The sequence below is a fragment of the Trichomycterus rosablanca genome, chromosome 13 (assembly GCF_030014385.1).
Source record: "Trichomycterus rosablanca isolate fTriRos1 chromosome 13, fTriRos1.hap1, whole genome shotgun sequence".
NCBI lineage: Eukaryota > Metazoa > Chordata > Actinopteri > Siluriformes > Trichomycteridae > Trichomycterus > Trichomycterus rosablanca.
In genome coordinates, this window is record NC_086000.1 from 23,407,077 (window position 1) to 23,423,931 (window position 16,855).

Sequence of the window (16,855 nt, forward strand, 5' to 3'; positions counted from 1 at the left end):
TGTCTTGGTCACAGATGCGCCAGCAAGACGTGCACCAACAATTTGTCCTCTTTTGAACTCTGGTATGTCACCCATAATGTTGTGTGCATTGCAATATTTTGAGCAAAACTGTGCTCTTACCCTGCTAATTGAACCTTCACACTCTGCTCTTACTGGTGCAATGTGCAATTAAAGAAGATTGGCCACCAGACTGGTCCAATTTAGCCATGAAACCTCCCACACTAAAATGACAGGTGTTTCAGTTTCATTGTCCAACCCCTGTATTTCTCTACATACCTTTTTAGCCTGCTTTCACCCTGTTCTTCAATAGTCAGGACCCCTACAGGACCACCACAGAGCAGGTATTATTTAGGTGTATGATCTCAGCACTGCAGTGACACTGACATGGTGGTGGTGTGTTAGTGTGTGTTGTGCTGGTATGAGAGGATCAGCGCTGCTGGAGTTTTCGCTCATCTATTGCTGCTGTTTGAGTTGGTCATCTTTTAGACCTTCATCAGTGGTCACAGGACGCTGGGCTTGATATTTCTGGTTGGACTATTCTCAGGCCAGCAGTGACAGTGAGGTGTTTTAAAACTCCATCAGCATTGCTGTGTCTTATCCGCTTATACCAGCACAACACACACTAACACACCACCACCATGTCAGTGTCACTGCAGGGCTGAGAATGACCCACCACCTAAATAATCCCTGCTCTATAGTGGTCCTGTGGGGGTCCTGACCACTGAAGAACAGGGTGAACGCAGGTTTAAAAAGTATGTAGAGAAATAGATGGACTACAGTCAGTAATTGTAGAACTACAAAGTGCTTCTATATGGTAAGTGGAGCTGATAAAATGAACAGTGAGTGTGGAAACAAGGAGGTGGTTTTAATGTTATGGCTGATCAGTGTATACAGGTGTACAATACAACGAAATTCTTTCATCACATATCCCAGCTTGTTTGGAAGCTGGGGTCAGAGTGTAGGGTCAGCCATCGTACGGCGCCCCTGGAGCAGAGAGGGTTAAGGGCCCAACAGTGGCTGGGATTTGAACTCTTAATCATTCAGTTAATAGCCCAAAGCTCTACCCACTAGGCTACCACTGTCCCACTGTGTAAAACTGTGTAGGTTGTTATAGCTGCAAAGGGGTTGGACAAAAAGATGGACATGGTTTTAAAATGGGATATCCAACAATTTATGGACAATTGTGGTCAAATTCTGGCAATAGTGTATCTTCAATTGTGTCTATAACCTTTCATTGTAAGCCAATAAATATGTATGTATCTAAAATGTAAATGTATAATGTATATTGACTAGATATTTAAGCATCAAGAAATCTAGGTTAAAAATAGATTGGAGAAAAGTACTCAACACCACAAATAAATAACATTAGCATTTTGTTGATGTATTGTTGGCAACTAAAGCTTTTGGACATCTACAATAAGAAGTAATTCACTTTTTACGTTTATGTAATTTAATGTTGGCCTATTTTCTTAGTTTTCCCAGGATATTTGAGAGCGAGGCAAACGCAGTAGCAAGGGCAGTAGTAGCCTAGTGGTTAAGGTACTGGACTAGTAAGCAGAAGGTCGCAGGTTGCAACTGTTGGGCCCTTGAGCAAGGCCCTTAACCCTTAACTGCTAGACTGTAAGTCGCTTTGGATAAAAGCGTCGGCTAAATGCCAAAAATGTAAATGTAAATGCAACCACCATTACATTTATTTGAAACTGTTTTAGGTTATTTTGGCTTAATGTTTGGGGTTGCATTATAACCTTAACTTTTAGTTTCTTTAAGATTATAAGATTAAGTTATTTAAAAAAGTAACCCCCACTTTTCAAAAGATCACTTTATACCACTTCACTGTTACAAAAGGTCTCATCAGTACCTGCTTTCTGTAACTAAAGGAAATATGAAGAGGATTTTTACTTCAACAGAAAAAAATCAAAAATTGAAAACTACAGTCAGAATTTGTTAGCAAAGACTAGTTATAGAGGAAATACACATCCCAAGCCCAAGCAAAAAAACGGCTCCCAGCTCCATACTTTACTGTGGGTATAAAAATCCTGGAATCATACACGTACACCATTTTAAAAGCTACATTATTGCCAAAGAGTTCTGTTTTGATTCATCTATAGGCTGCGTGCAAATTTTAATTGCAAATCTCTGTGTTTCCCCTTTTAGCAGAAGAAACTTGCTTGGGATGTGGGAACAAAATTACTGCAGTGCAGATCATTGCTAATTATTTTTCTATTGTCATCGTCTGAGTGGCTGCTGGTGTATTTTCTGCAGTATTAATATTGAATGTAGAACGTTAGTCATTTTAATGATATGTACATTTGTAACATAGTGACTGATTACTTCCTCCATGGTTTGGTTTTTCAATAAACGCACATTATGTATATAATAATGTGTTTAATTTATTTATTTATTAGGATTTTGTGTCATGTTTTGCACACTTTGGTTACATTCATGACAGAAAGAGTAGTTACTCATTACACATGATTAATCAGTTCAAAAGTTTATTGTCAAACACAGTCATGGACAATTTAGTGCCTTCAATTCATCTCACTTGCATGTCTTTGGACTGTGGGAGGAAACCGGAGCTCCCGGAGGAAACCCACGCAGACACTGGGAGAACATGTAAACTTCACACAGAAAGGACCCAGGCCACCCCACCTGGGGATCAAACCCAGGACTTTCTTGATGTGACACAACAGTGCTATAATGTGTTTAAAGTGAATATATGCATGCTGCAAAGTCATGGCAGTGTAAAGATTATCCAGACAGGTTGCGTTTTCTGTACAACCTTTGTTTACTTTGTAATATAAGTAAAATTAGTTAGATTTTGGCATATTTAAAAATAAAACCTACAGTAAACCCACAGTAAAAATGTTTTTGTTTTGTTTTTGTAATTAGGCAGACAAATCACAAAATCACACAAAACACACTGCTATAGAAGTTAGGGCTGGGCGATATGACTAAAAAACTCATATCTCGATATGCTTTTGAGAAGTAGCGATACACAATATGATACAATATAATGTAAACTTAACAAAGTACAATAGCAGGCCACTGCCATTTTACTTCAAATAAATAAGCATTATAAAAACCTGAAAAAGTTAAATATTTGATAATGCTTTGCTAACATTGCAAAATTAAAGTGCACAGTAAACGGCAGCACCGCAACACAGATCAACCACACAGCAGCATAAAATCATAACTGCTGCTTACCTGAGCTTCTCTTTCTCAAATTGATTGAAATGTATATGTGTTGTATCATTAGAGATAAAATCCACTTTGTTGTAAATATTTTTCTTTATGTTTTCAGAATATATATATATATATATATACAGTGTATCACAAAAGTGAGTACACCCCTCACATTTCTGCAAATATTTCATTATATCTTTTCATGGGACAACACTATAGACATGAAACTTGGATATAACTTAGAGTAGTCAGTGTACAGCTTGTATAGCAGTGTAGATTTACTGTCTTCTGAAAATAACTCAACACACAGCCATTAATGTCTAAATAGCTGGCAACATAAGTGAGTACACCCCACAGTGAACATGTCCAAATTGTGCCCAAATGTGTCGTTGTCCCTCCCTGGTGTCATGTGTCAAGGTCCCAGGTGTAAATGGGGAGCAGGGCTGTTAAATTTGGTGTTTTGGGTACAATTCTCTCATACTGGCCACTGGATATTCAACATGGCACCTCATGGCAAAGAACTCTCTGAGGATGTGAGAAATAGAATTGTTGCTCTCCACAAAGATGGCCTGGGCTATAAGAAGATTGCTAACACCCTGAAACTGAGCTACAGCATGGTGGCTAAGGTCATACAGCGGTTTTCCAGGACAGGTTCCACTCGGAACAGGCTTCGCCAGCGTCGACCAGAGAAGTTGAGTCCACGTGTTCGGCGTCATATCCAGAGGTTGGCTTTAAAAAATAGACACGAGTGCTGCCAGCATTGCTGCAGAGGTTGAAGACGTGGGAGGTCAACCTGTCAGTGCTCAGACCATACGCCGCACACTGCATCAACTCGGTCTGCATGGTCGTCATCCCAGAAGGAAGCTGACGCACAAGAAAGCCCGCAAACAGTTTGCTGAAGACAAGCAGTCCAAGAACATGGATTACTGGAATGCCCTGTGGTCTGACGAGACCAAGATAAACTTGTTTGGCTCAGATGGTGTCCAGCATGTGTGGCGGCGCCCTGGTGAGAAGTACCAAGACAACTGTATCTTGCCTACAGTCAAGCATGGTGGTGGTAGCATCATGGTCTTGGGCTGCATGAGTGTTGCTGGCACTGGGGAACTGCAGTTCATTGAGGGAAACATGAATTCCAACATGTACTGTGACATTCTGAAACAGAGCATGATCCCCTCCCTTCGAAAACTGGGCCTCATGGCAGTTTTCCAACAGGATAACGACCCCAAACACAACCTCCAAGATGACAACTGCCTTGCTGAGGAAGCTGAAGGTAAAGGTGATGGACTAAACCCAATTGAGCACCTGTGGCGCATCCTCAAGTGGAAGGTGGAGGAGTTCAAGGTGTCTAACATCCACCAGCTCCGTGATGTCATCATGGAGGAGTGGAAGAGGATTCCAGTAGCAACCTGTGCAGCTCTGGTGAATTCCATGCCCAGAAGGGTTAAGGCAGTGCTGGATAATAATGGTGGTCACACAAAATATTGACACTTTGGGCACAATTTGGACATGTTCACTGTGGGGTGTACTCACTTATGTTGCCAGCCATTTAGACATTAATGGCTGTGTGTTGAGTTATTTTCAGAAGACAGTAAATCTACACTGCTATACAAGTTGTACACTGACTACTCTAAGTTATATCCAAGTTTTATTTCTATAGTGTTGTCCCATGAAAAGATATAATAAAATATTTGCAGAAATGTGAGGGGTGTACTCACTTTTGTGATACACTGTATATATCCAATGGATAATTTATTTATGTTAAAAGCTGAAACTGGTAATTAATTAACTTAGTTGTCACTTATACCTCTACAACCAATGAAGAGAGAGTTTTTCATTGCCAGCTCACCTAAATGACACATATTGGAGAAATGCAAAAAAATTTGCATTGATTGCTTTGGATTTGAGGAACAACTGAAATTCTGCCCAAAATCTGAATTTGGAAGCTCTGATTGGTTTATACAGCTGAACCACGGTTGATTCACTGAAACACATGAACACTGATTAATGGAGTTGTTTAAGCATGACACCGTAATGAAAAAGTGAGTAAAACGAATGAATCTTTACCAAAGATAAGAGCACAGCTCCCTGATCTGATTCCTACAAGTAATTCATTTGAAAAGAGTCGTTCTCTGACTTGTTTTTATTGCTCATGCGCGAGAGAGTGCAGCACAGCGCTTTTGTGCTTCGTTTTGAAAATTCTCAAATGGTAACCTGTGTATCCTAGGCATACTCGATATAAAAAATATTATAATTTTCAGTATAGTCTACAAAGCAATATCGAATATATTGATATTTGCGATATACCGCCCAGCCTAGTAGAAGTTACTAAAACCTCATGACATACATTTACACAGATGACAAGACTAGAACAGCTTCACTTGTGTACAACTAAACAAACAAAAATAGGGATGTATGTAATAACCTGTATAAAAGGTTCCCTTTTAATTTGACTGAGCATTCTGAATAGAACAGTGGCTAATTGTTGTTGTGCCAAAAATTAAAGAGCACAAGAGATTTTTTTTCTTTTCATTAAGAAAGTCATACAGACTAAGTGTTGATGAAATATGAGGTGCGGTTACTGACAAAACATAATCATATGTTACATCTCTACAAACACATATTTTCTTTTATACCTGTGCACCTGCTGACAGAGGAGGAATTGTCTGTACAGAAACTGGGCAATCTACAGAGAGCACTATATGCTTTCTGTACAACCAAAGAGAATGGTGGAGTTGGGAGACGTGTCCTTCCAGCACAAAGGCGCTCTGAACTGATAACAATGGAAGTGCAGAAATGGGGATGAAACACTAGAAATTTATCTCACTAGTAGGACGCATGCAGGGATAAAGTCAGCATAAATGCATGCAAACTACATCCACAAAGAGCCTCAGAGCCTGCAGAATGATCCCATTCTATTCTCCCCACTCCCTACCAATTAACCACAAAGTGGTGTCTACAGATATGAAAAGCACTGCCAGAGGCAAGTACAAGATGGATTTGCTTTTTGACTCAGTGTTCATGTTTTGTTTGTGTTGTTTTTTTTATCATCTATTAAATGTTTTGCACATCCCAAAAACCAAGAATACCCACACAATCTTCAAACACACATATTGACAGTCAAATCAAGAACTAAAGAGATAAGTAGCTTTTACTGTGGAAACGGAACCGTCATAAGATGCCACCTTTCCCACAAGCCACTTAAATCTAGTTTCAGTCCTGTAAGAGTCGCCCCCGTTATGTTCAGTTTTTGTAAACTGGAACTGCCTAGAAGCAGCGACAGCTCAGCAGAAGATTATGCAACCTAAAGCACATAGCAAGACAAAATCACCCGTCCTTGACTTTACTGAGCTCCAAGCTGCCTGTGGAGGCAACATCAGCAGAAAGGCTGTCCTTTAAAAGCTTCACAGATCAGGCTTCTATGACCAAGCAGTCATACAATGGCCTTATGTAACCATGCACTATAAAGCACTGGAAACATCAAAGTGATCAATAAATATTTATCATCTGGTAGTCTGACAATCAAATCTTGGTCTTGATGCCAAGACTACAGACCCAAATTAATGGTCCTAACTAAAGGCCCTAATTGGATAAGCGGTTAAGAAAGTGATTGAGTGAGATAGATAGATATTAGATAGACAGACAAACAGACAGATAGATACTTATCCCGAGGGAAATTACTGAAGGAAAGATCTGATGCAGTTTTCCCAATAAAGGTACATCTACATGCAAGAGCACACAATAAAACTGTGTACAGTGGTACCTTGTAACTCGATGTCCCCTAAACTCGACGCCCTTCGTCGAGAAATTTGTATCCTTAAACTCGACATTTTAGGATACAAAAAGTTAAGTTGCTTTAAGACAATGTCTATTGTAAAAAGTGCTATATAAATAAAGTTGACTTGACTTCACATTTCCCTTAAATTTAACGTGTGTGCGACTGCCACTTTGTTCAGCGCTCGGCTTGAGTGGTGCAGTAAAACGTCATCAAAGTGCGAATATGAGACGAATCTGCATTTGTGTGGAATAACCGTCAAATTCACTCTGAAAGCTTCACATGTATCTGAGTTTAGCTGGATTTTCCAGTTTCACTTTTAAACTTGTGTTATAGCTCGGGGTTCTGAAAAATTGTGAGAATCAGCTTTTCTGAGACAGTCTAAAACGCTTATGTTTAAACAAAGCTTATTGTGACTTAATGTATTACAAGAATGACACAGGAACACTTAACTTCTCTTAATTATTACTTCTCAGAAGTTCTCTCCACTAATAAAATTCCTTGCATGTTAAGCTTCACGTTAAGCTTCTCATGTACAGTGTATCACAAAAGTGAGTACACCCCTCACATTTCTGCAGATATTTCAGTATATCTTTTCATGGGACAACACTGACAAAATGACACTTTGACACAATGAAAAGTAGTCTGTGTGCAGCTTATATAACAGTGTAAATTTATTCTTCCCTCAAAATAACTCAATATACAGCCATTAATGTCTAAACCACCGGCAACAAAAGTGAGTACACCCCTAAGAGACTACACCCCTAAATGTCCAAATTGAGCACTGCTTGTCATTTTCCCTCCAAAATGTCATGTGATTTGTTAGTGTTACTAGGTCTCAGGTGTGCATAGGGAGCAGGTGTGTTCAATTTAGTAGTACAGCTCTCACACTCTCTCATACTGGTCACTGAAAGTTCCAACATGGCACCTCATGGCAAAGAACTCTCTGAGGATCCTAAAAGACGAATTGTTGCGCTACATGAAGATGGCCAAGGCTACAAGAAGATTGCCAACACCCTGAAACTGGGCTGCAGCACAGTGGCCAAGATCATCCAGCGTTTTAAAAGAGCAGGGTCCACTCAGAACAGACCTCGAGTTGGTCGTCCAAAGAAGCTGAGTGCACGTGCTCAGCGTCACATCCAACTGCTGTCTTTGAAAGATAGGCGCAGGAGTGCTGTCAGCATTGCTGCAGAGATTGAAAAGGTGGGGGGTCAGCCTGTCAGTGCTCAGACCATACGCCGCACACTACATCAAATTGGTCTGCATGGCTGTCACCCCAGAAGGAAGCCTCTTCTGAAGTCTCTACACAAGAAAGCCCGCAAACAGTTTGCTGAAGACATGTCAACAAAGGACATGGATTACTGGAACCATGTCCTATGGTCTGATGAGACCAAGATTCATTTGTTTGGTTCAGATGGTCTCAAGCATGTGTGGCGGCAATCAGGTGAGGAGTACAAAGATAAGTGTGTCATGCCTACAGTCAAGCATGGTGGTGGGAATGCCATGGTCTGGGGCTGCATGAGTGCAGCAGGTGTTGGGGAGTTACATTTCATTGAGGGACACATGAACTCCAATATGTACTGTGAAATACTGAAGCAGAGCATGATCCCCTCCCTCCGGAAACTGGGTCGCAGGGCAGTGTTCCAGCATGATAATGACCCCAAACACACCTCTAAGACGACCACTGCTTTATTGAAGAGGCTGAGGGTAAAGGTGATGGACTGGCCAAGCATGTCTCCAAACCTAAACCCAATAGAACATCTTTGGGGCATCCTCAAGCGGAAGGTGGAGGAGCGCAAAGTCTCGAATATCCGCCAGCTCCGTGATGTCGTCATGGAGGAGTGGAAAAGCATTCCAGTGGCAACCTGTGAAGCTCTGGTAAACTCCATGCCCAGGAGAGTTAAGGCAGTTCTGGGAAATAATGATGGCCACACAAAATATTGACACTTCAGGAACTTTCACTAAGGGGTGTACTCACTTTTGTTGCCGGTGGTTTAGACATTAATGGCTGTATATTGAGTTATTTTGAGGGAAAAATAAATTTACACTGTTATATAAGCTGCACACAGACTACTTTTCATTGTGTCAAAGTGTCATTTTGTCAGTGTTGTCCCATGAAAAGATATACTTAAATATCTGCAGAAATGTGAGGGGTGTACTCACTTTTGTGATACACTGTAAATGCTCCTTTACTAAAAGAATTTACGGTATTTCAAGATCAAGCATGATTAAGAAGCATAAGGGAACAATAAAGAAGTAAAGGTAAAGAGCAGGTTTTACTGTATTTAGCTGTTTTAAATTTGTATTTCAGTGTTTTTATTTTACATGTGCTGTTTTCAGTGTATAAGTGCCAAAAACAATCTCATTATTTTACATTAGCCTAAAATATATGCAGTTCCACAGGACCTTGGAATGCATTAACAGGTTTCCCATACATACCTTAAAACTCAACGTCTTTTAAACTCGATGCTACTCTCAGAACCATCTGACGTCAAGTTTCAAGGTACCACTGTAATTTCAATTTTCTGTATTTCCAAACATGTACACATCCACATCTGACCTTATTTAAGAATCCCTTCAGTAATGTAGGTAAAGTGGGGGCTACTAGATCAGTAGTCTACCTTAATTTTAAAGCATACGGTTTTGGACTGAAAAGTCCGACAAGTATGCATGTGTGTTATATATGTGTCCAAAGACTTTTGGCCATGTACATCATGTAGTTTCAGAACCTTCTTGTTGAATACAAATATTAGCTCAACAAATACTGGTCAAAAAAGGTCAGCTCTAGTAGATTATGCGTCTCAGTTCGCCGCATGGAGAAACCTGATACACACACATCATTACATTTTTACAAACTGCTTCAGAGCTCAGACACTTGACCTGTAAAAATAATGGGAATGGGGGGTTACTTAAGAACGTGCATATAAATGATGCAGCATTTTAAAGTTACATTTAATGTCAAATAATACACATTCTTGCAGCCAGACACTCACTTCAGGAGTTTGACTTTAACTGAAATGGAAATGTAAGGTTAAGAGGAGGAGGAAAAATTGAAATAAATACACAGAAATAAACCAAACGATAAAAGAAAATCGTAATTTAACTATAATAAATAAATAACATTAAAATAAATAGCTTACTGCTTTACTTCATTGTTTACGTCAACTACTTTAATCCATTTATATTCATATTTTTATTGACTATGAAGCAGGATTGCAATCAATTACTACACACATGCTGAATACACTATATGGCCAAAAATATGTGGACACCTATCTAAATTTTAGTGTTTTAGCCACACCCATTGCTATCAAGTGGATAAAATTAATCAAATAAGACAAGTGAAATGACTGCAAATTTGTAGTGACCTTTTGAGGACGATCTTTACCTGTTTCAGCATAGCAAATTCCCCCATAATATCTCAAATAATCACCAGGTAACAATTTACCTGAATTCCAGCATAACGTTATGTACTATACATGCATTAATGTCATTTTAAATTGCTCATTATTTAGAATTTTCATGAACTCTGTCTAACAGGAGCGTTTGAGCATGTCAGACTGACTAACATGTTGTTTTCTGAGTAATCATGGATGGATCAAATCACCAGTGTTTGGAGTCTGAGCTGCAATGTATGGTGGATTTTGCTTTTATAATTCATTACACGCTGAAGCTGTGAGGTACAGGACTCACAGCACTTACACACAAGCTATTATGAACCAGGGATCGAATGTCATTAATGCAGGCTACACTTAATTGGTACAAGCGGTCAAATGAATGAGCTATCCACTCACGTTGCTTTAATTACAGCCAGCAGGATTTAGTATGGGCGAAAAGGCCAAATAGATTTTTATGTATGTGCTACCACTCATGAAATGGACTTCTTAATTCATTCATCCAGCTGAGTAAGCAATTTTTGCTGGTCATGGTTGCGCTGTGTATGGTGCCACCTGGTAACACTGGTCATGAAGCAAGAATACATTTTTTACTTACATTTTTGGCAAGTGAATTACAGTACATATTGTCTAAGCAATTGAAGGTTAAGGGCCTTGCTCAAGGGCCCAACAGAGGCAACCTGACAGAGGTGGGGTTTTGTACCAGCGACCCTTTGATTACTAGTCCAGTACCTTTTTTTATGCATTTTCTCCCTTTTTTCTTCCGATTTTAGCACGTCTGATTTTTACCCAATTGCGTTATGCTTCCTCTCTACTGGTGCTGACCCCCGCCCCGACTGAGGAGAGAGAACTGACACACGCCCCCTCTGACACGTCTGCAGTAGCCAACTGCATCTTTTCACCTGCATGAGGCAAGTTCATATGCGATCAGCCTTGTGTACGGAGAGCCACACCCTGATCAGCATTATTCCTCGACTCTGTGCAGACGCAATCAATCAGCCAGCAGAGGTCATAACTGCATCAGTTATGAGGTCCCTATCCGGCTCCCCCCTTGGATGAACAACAGCCAACCGTTGTTCATGTAGCCACCCAGCCCAGCCGGATGGCAGAGCTGAGAATCGATACGATGGGCGTATTTTACCACTGCGCCAGTGGCATACAGTGGCATACTAGTCCAGTACCTTAACCACTAGGCTACTACTGTCCTTATTCAACCCAGGCAACACACTCATTCACTTATTCCCTCACTCACAGCTAGGGGAAATTTAGGACAGCCAATCAACCTTTTGCATGATTTGGGTAGTGATGGGATGATGGAAAACCTACAAGAACACAGAGAAAACATTATGTTTATGTTTATGTTTACAGAATGTTTATATCTAGAACCCACACTTGTGTTAGGTAAAAAAAAAAGGTAAAAAAAAGTCAGAAAATTATTTTTATTTTATTTTTATTTTTTCTATTTTATTTATACATTTTTTTTAAAATTTTCTCCCAATTTAGCGTAGTCAATTTGTCTTTCGCTGCTGGGGGATCCCTGATTGCAGTTGAGGTGGGTATATCCTGCTCACGCCTCCTCCGACCTACACGCAGACCCTAGCGGAACCCATGCATTCTGCACAGGTGCCTCTCTATTCTAATCAGGGTCCTTACACAGTGTTTGAAGACCCCACCCACATAGTCCGGTCATCCTGCCCCAGCATAAACGTGCCTGCTGCAGGCAATGCCACTTATGCCCACCAGATGGCATCCAGCCGACCGGTGGCAATGCAGAGTTTTAAACCAAGGAGTTCAGAATCTCGGCGCTGGTGTGCTAGAGGGATATCCCGCTGCGCCACCTGGACGCTTATTTTTATTTCTAAAAATTGTATGTGCTCTATTGGGGTGGGAATTGCATGCTACTACTCTGGCAGTGACGTTTTGCCTCTTGTTGGCCAAATCGCTCGTTGCCCTGTATTCACACCGGCAGCGTAATTATCACCTGTTAACATTTGGTTGCTATGATTTAAATGACACCAGGAAAAAAAGCAAATGCCATGGCAGTACAGCATACTTTACTGGCATGTATCTACATTGTGTATAAGGAAAAAGAAAACATCCACCTAGATTTACCACAAATTTCCCCAAAAATCCTGATAATAAATTGCTTGTCTATGAATTCCATCCATAATAAATAGATGACAATAAAGTAAATAGCTTACTGCTTTACTGCATTGTTCACGTCAACTACTGTAATCTATTTATATGCATATTTTTATTGACTATGAGGCAGGATTGCAAAAGAGATTTTTTTTTCACTATATTTTATCAATATCTACACACTACTACTCTGGCAGCGATTTTTTGTCTCCTGTCGACCAAATCACAGATCGCTCGTCACCCTGCATTCACACTGGCAGTGTAATTAGCACCTTGTTGCCTTGGTGTCAGTTAAATCATAGCAACCAAATGCCAACAGGCAATAATTACGCTGCCAGTGTGAATGTAGGGCGACGAGCGATCTGTGATTTGGTCGACAGGGGGCAAAAAATTTGCTGCCAGAGTTCCATCCCCGTGTAGTGCATCACTCCCTGTGCAGTCAATATGACAACAAATCTGTGTTTATTCTGTGCGATCACTGTCATCTATTTGCGGAAATGAATCCAGCAACAATGAGTTTGTCCTCCATCTCTAGTAAGAACTATAATCTAGGAACCAAAATAGAGTGTACAGTTTAACTGTGGCGAAGATAAAGCACGTGCTGCTCAGTGCTCAATTCCTAGTGGTAATCTCCTCATCGCTTCACTCCTAATTTGCATAAACTTTGCTCAACTTTTTTGAGCTGCAGACTTTACCCTCTTTGCCTCGCCATATTTTCCACTACCTCCTGCGGGCAAAAACTGACAGCTTTATTTAAAAATGAATGACAGCCGGTGGGTTTGTCATGTCACGTCACTGCCGGTGTGAACGCAGGGTTAGTTTGAATAGTAGAATAGTAAAACTTGCTTATTTTAAATAAGTAATTGTATACTTTCAGTTTTTCTTATGATAATGATAAATACATGCAGCTTGTACTTACTAACTGTACTGTATTTTTATAAATCTAAAGGTCTGTGGCAGACTCTAATATTACATTCATATACAATTTTACCACATATGATGACAGGAACCAGTGGAATTCTAATTAAGTATTGTTCCTAACCTTACAATACTAACTTTAGACTAGACTTAATCTTGTTTATTTGTCTTAGACAAACTACAGTAATTTTCCTTACCAAACATGAACGTCCTAAAGGTTATGAATGGACTTTACGGATGGTGATGATGATCCATTGAACCAACTTTCCTTACTATATGACAAGCTGATAAGTGGACAGCAAAGCTGCTCCCTCTGTCATCACATCCCTCCCGCTACAGAAGATTAATATTTCTAGTGATGCAACATGACATGCAATTTAAAGGAGAGGCAGTCGAACAGATTTTTTGCCTGTAGCTCAGCAGAATGTATAAAGGATTTCACTTCACAAGACACATATGCTGCCTTACAATTTCCCGTACTGATTACATGGCCAACTGCTATCCATTTTACACTGTAAGCCAGGAGTGGATAGATTATTTAAAACCTTTAGACTGAAAACAAGGATAAATCTTGCTTTCTACATCACAGGCTTTCAGTAACGTTATACTGAAAACTACTGTAGTATAAGATGGCTATGGAAGACCAAGAACAAATATGTATCAGTGATTGCCATTGGGAGGGACAATAGTCCAGTTGTTTACAACTATGCAAACATTAAAAAAAAAAATACATTGGACTTAAGCCTGTCTATTAACATTTAAATTTTTGGCAGATGCTTTAATCTAAAGTGACTTTCAGTACTGTGACAGTATATTGTCTAAGCAACTGTAGGTTAAGAGCCTTGCTTAAGGGCCCAACAATGCTCACTCCTAACAAAACCTTCACTACATTATAATAAGTTATGTGGATTGTGGCAAAAATAATATACAGTCAAACAGGCATGCACATTTTGATATCTTGGCTGTTAAATCAATTAGACTTTACTGAAATTTACTACATTACTTTGATTAATCATATTAAGTTTCTAAACTTTGTAATCTTCAGTTTAATGAGCTATGACGACTGGGCAGTTCATTTAGTCATAGGTTCATTCCACCACAGAGAAAGACAGAGCGCCTCAGGTGTTCTTTTGTGTCCACTGCCAGCAGACTGCATAACAATGACTGGCTGTCCATACACTGACAAGCCACCTCCCACAATAACTTAAAGATCTTTCTCCCCCACCTTTTTCCTGCACTTAACTTTACATTACACACAACACACAAAGGTATAGTATAGTATACACTGATCAGCCATAACATTAAAACCACCTCCTTGTTTCTACACTCAATGTCCATTTTATCAGCTCCACTTACCATATAGAAGCACTTTGTAGCTCTACAATTATTGACTGTAGTCCATCTGTTTCTCCACATGCTTTGTTAGCTCCCTTTCACGCTGTTCTTCAATGGTCAGAACTTTCCCAGGACCACTACAGAGCAGGTATTATTTGGGTGGTGGATCATTCTCAGTACTGCAGTGACAATGACATGGTGGTGGTGTGTTAGTGTGTGTTGTGCTGGTATGAGTGGATAAGACACAGCTGTGCTGATGGAGTTTTTAAACACCTCACTGTCACTGCTGGACTGAGAATAGTCCATCAACCAAAAATATCCAGCCAACAACACCCCGTGAGCAGCGTCCTGTGACCACTGATGAAGGTCTAGGAGATGATCAACTAAAACAGCACCAATAGATGAGAGATAGTCTCTGACTTTACATCTACAAGGTGGACCAACTAGGTAGGAGTGTCTAATAGAGTGGACAGTGAGTGGACACGGTATTTAAAAACTCCAGCAGCGCTGCTGTGTCTCATCCACTCATACCAGCACAACACACACTAACATACCACCACCATGTCATTGTCACTGCAGTGCTGAGAATGATCCACCACCTAAATAATACCTGCTCTGTGGTGGTCCTGTGGGGGTCCTGACCATTGAAGGGGGCTAAAAAGGTATGCAGAGAAATAGATGGACTACAGTCAGTAATTATAGAACTACAAAGTGCTTCTACAAAGTGGAGCTGATAAAATAGATAGTGAGTGTAGAAACAAGGAAATGGTTTTAATGTTATGGCTGATTGGTGTATATATAGCATAGTTTTCCTATATAGTTGTAATTTGTCATACAGCTGTATAATAGTAATTGAATTACATAGTCAATATTTTTTTTATTCTCCTCCTTTGTATTTACTTTGTGCTGGAGCTGATTTAACGCTTGAATTACCTCCATTGGGATCAATAAAGAAATCTTATCTTAATATTATTAGGATTATTATTACTATTAGATTATCATTTAAAAAAATATTTAAAAATAACAACTACTTTCTTTACTTACTTTACTTATTATTATAATTATAATTACTTAATTATTTTCTAATTATTTAATTATTTTCTCTGTACTTTGTTGCATTTTGTCATGCCACTTTGCCACCCAAATTTAGCCTATTTAACAATAAGTGATTACCATTTCTAAAATTATTTAAAAATAACAACTACTTTCTTTACTAACTTAACTTTTTACCTCATTATTATTATTATTATTATTATTATTATTATTATTATTATTATTATTATTATTATTATTATTATTATTATTATATAATTATTATTATTATTATTTTCTCTGGGCGGCACGGTGGCTTAGTGGGTAGCACTGTCGCCTCACAGCAAGAAGGTCCTGGGTTCGATCCCCAGGTGGGGCGGTCCGGGTCCTTTCTGTGCAGAGTTTGCATGTTCTCCCCGTGTCCGCGTGGGTTTCCTCCGGGTGCTCCGGTTTCCTCCCACAGTCCAAAAACATGCCACTAGGCTAATTGGAAACACTGAATTGTCCTATAGATACCTAGCCGCTAGATGCACAAACCAGTGCATTGTAGTGCCAGTCCCAAGTCCGAATAAAATAGGGAAGGTTGTGTCAGCAAGGGCATCCGGCATAAAAATTTTGCCAAATCATGATCCGCCGAGAGCCGACCCCGCAACCAAACGGGACAAAGGCCGAGGAAGAAGAAGATTTAATTATTTTCTCTGTACTTTGTTGCACTTTCTCACCTTACTTTGCCACCCACATTTAGCCCATTTATCAATTAGTAAAGAAACCCCAGTGACCTCCTCAGAGCCCTGACCTCAATCTCATTAAACACCTTTGGGATGAATTTAAACATTTGTTGCAAATTGGCCTTCTCATCCAAAATCAGTACCTGACCTTGTGCATACTCTTTTGACTGGTATGTTAAGGCCTGTGGTTTTGGATTAAGATATCCTAAAAACATATAGTCAGATGTCCAAATACTTTTGGCCATTTGGTGTAATTCAGCTCATAACAAGAGTATTTTTTGAAGTATATGTACTTCAACTTAAAAGGGAAAAAGTGTACCTCTGCAACCTCTGACCAGCAGTAAAGTCAGGGA

At 39.7% G+C, this 16,855-nt stretch overlaps 1 protein-coding gene across 6 annotated transcripts in view; it reads right to left on the minus strand.

Annotated features, from left to right (window-relative positions):
* LOC134325082 (kelch-like protein 29) overlaps window positions 1–16,855 on the minus strand; it is a 279,536-nt gene that overhangs the window by 164,101 nt on the left and 98,580 nt on the right. The gene's annotated exons all lie outside the window — the stretch shown is intronic.